The 2,767-nt window shown below is 40.3% G+C and overlaps 1 pseudogene; it reads left to right on the forward strand.

Moving 5' to 3' along the window:
- Window positions 1-1,180: 1,180 nt before the first annotated feature.
- LOC108353370 (ubiquitin-60S ribosomal protein L40 pseudogene) lies at window positions 1,181-1,595 on the forward strand (annotated as a pseudogene).
- The last annotated feature ends 1,172 nt before the right edge of the window (window positions 1,596-2,767 follow it).

The following is a 2,767-nucleotide window of genomic DNA, read 5'->3' on the forward strand; positions in this document are numbered from 1 at the left end:
TGAGTGCCCAAATTGGAATTTATTTCCAGTCAATCTGATTTCCAAGCTCTTAAATTATCATACTTGTTGTTATTAAAATCTCGTTGTACATAAAGAAGGGGAGGGGGAGGGATTAGGGGGATGTTGGCCCTTAAACCAGGAAAGGGAATAACACTCGAAATGTAAATAAGAAATACTCAAGTTAAAAAAATTAAATTAATTTAAAAAAAATAAAAAAAAATCTCGTTGTAATAAAATACCCACCTACCCATCCAAATAGAGCACACAAAACTAACACAGTTCCACTTGGTGAGATTTAATGGGAGAACAAGACAAGGGAAAGGGGCGAGAGAAAAAAGAGAAAAGAATGAAGAGAAGAGAGAGCATGAGGGCAGAAGAAATCTGCCTTTCATTTGGAATATGACATAACTACTCCCACGTGGAGTTGGGATTTGGACCAAAGGAATACTGGGAATGTAGGGCTGTTGCCATGTCAACAGTTACTAAATGGTGTCGCTGCTCAAGGCAATTCCTGATACCAACAATACTGCTGTTATAACTCGACATATTTCAAAAAGTAGTTCACAAAAAAACAAAGTCTATATACACAGGGAATTTTTCTTTCATCATTAGCTGTTACTAGTTCTGCCACATGACTATTATATTTATGGAGATGAAAGTAATTATTATCTCATAAGGAAAATTACTGACTTAGAATAACCAGAGATTGTTAATAAGGATTATTATAACCCAACTATTAGGATAACACTACTTTATAATAATATTGCTTCTAATAATCACCCTGGTGTTCCAAAATATGATAGTACAGGTCCTAAAACTGCCACCCATTTCTACTTGTCTCAAGCTCTGGCCAAATCTTTCGTGCAATGTGACAGCCAATTCTGTGAACAACTGACTCATAAAAGGCCAGTGAAAGAAGAACACAGACTGGAAGCAATTTAAAAAAAAAGTATATTCAGTCCCAAATCAAAGGACACCTGCCTGTTAAGATAAAGGACGGAGCAAGCAGTGAAGATCCAGGTAAATATATTTAAAATGCAAATTATACCAGCCCTCAACAAACACCAAGAAGTCAACAAAATGATCTAAGTATTAAAAAGAAAAAACAAAACAAACAAAAAAACCCCAAAAACCCCAAACCACTCTTTCTTTTCAACAAGGTGGCCAAGTAGCAGATGCCAACATGCAGTTCTTCATGAAGACCCTAATGGCCAAGACCATTACTCTTGAGATCGAGCCCAGTGACACCATCAATAATGATCCAAGAAAAGGAAGGCATCCCACCGACCAGCAGAGCTGATATTTGCTGGCAAACAATTGGAGGATGGCCACACCCTGTCCAACTACAACATCCAGAAAGAGTCCACCTTGTACCTGGTGTTGCATCTGCACAGTGGCATCATGGAGTCATCCCTTTGTCACCTTGTCCAGAATTACAATTGTGACAAGATGATCTGCCACAAGTGCTACTCATGCCTGCACACAGAGTAGTCAACTGCTACAAGAAGTTCGGCCACTCCAACAACCTGAGCCCCAAAGAAGAAGCTCAAATAAAGCTGGGGCCATACCTGGCCTGTGATCCTGTGACCACATAAAATCCACTGACTGGGGCAAAGAGAGAGAGAGAGAGAAAGAGAGAGAGAGAGAGAGAGAGAGAGAGAGAGAGAGAGAGAGAGAGAGAGAGAGAGAATGACAAAGAAAAATATCAAGCTGGGCACAGGACTTAAACCCTAGCATTCAGAGACAGAGGGCAGGCACATCTCTGTTAGTCTGAAGGCAGTCTGGTCTACAAAGTGAGTTCCAGGACAGACAGGACTATACAAAAAACCCTGACTCTAAAACAAAACAAAATTCTGACAATTAGCTTTCCTGTGTAAAACCGTTATGACTCTTTAGCATATCCAACAAAAATTCATGTATTGGTGGCAAGAAAATACACTGTTAACTATGAATACTCTATGCTGGTACAGCACACCAGACCAACCCACATTTGGAAAACAGCTGTGTAAGAAATATAGTAAGACACACATTTAAACAACTAACATTATTGGATTTTGTACTAAAAACTGAGATCTTACGAGTAAACTGTAGTGGTTTGGCTTGATGCTACTCGTATATTATTGTTCATATTGGTTCCTCAAGAGGGGTTGACCCCACCCCACAAGCAGATCATCATGTACATGTGTGATGCTATGTGAAACTTCTCTCCACTTTAATAGGTCAATAAAAGGTTAGAGCCTATGATTAGGTAGTGGACAGGAAAGGTGGGACTGGAGGCTCAGGAGGGGGTGGCAGGTAGAAGGAGAAAAAGAGAGAAGGAAGAGGAGAGAAGGAAGCCACTATGCACCAGAATCATGTGGCTGTGAGAAAGCAGTAGTAATAAGGAGTCTTAGAATTTGGAAATAAGTTAGTATTGTATTAGATATGCCCAATCTAGGCATATAACTAATAATTAAAATATTTGGATTGTGTGTCTTTTACATGGATTGTTACGGTTGGAAATTTTAGGAAAATATTGACAAACCCATGTCTGGCTTAGAAGCGAAGTAACCCGATACGGAAATCCACCCCCATCCACTCAATATTAACAACTAGGGCTTCACTCTAAAGTTGCTTCAGGGTGGAAATTACGCATGAGTCTAAAGGGTGTACAGAGAGGTAACTGAGAGGCTCCCTGCCCAAGCCCCAAGCAAACCTAGGCAACTGGAGGTAGCACACCAGCCCTGAGCTGGGACACAAGGTGGCGCCAATGCCACAACATAGTTGG

This window comes from Rattus norvegicus, chromosome Y (genome assembly GCF_036323735.1).
Source record: "Rattus norvegicus strain BN/NHsdMcwi chromosome Y, GRCr8, whole genome shotgun sequence".
Taxonomy (NCBI): domain Eukaryota; kingdom Metazoa; phylum Chordata; class Mammalia; order Rodentia; family Muridae; genus Rattus; species Rattus norvegicus.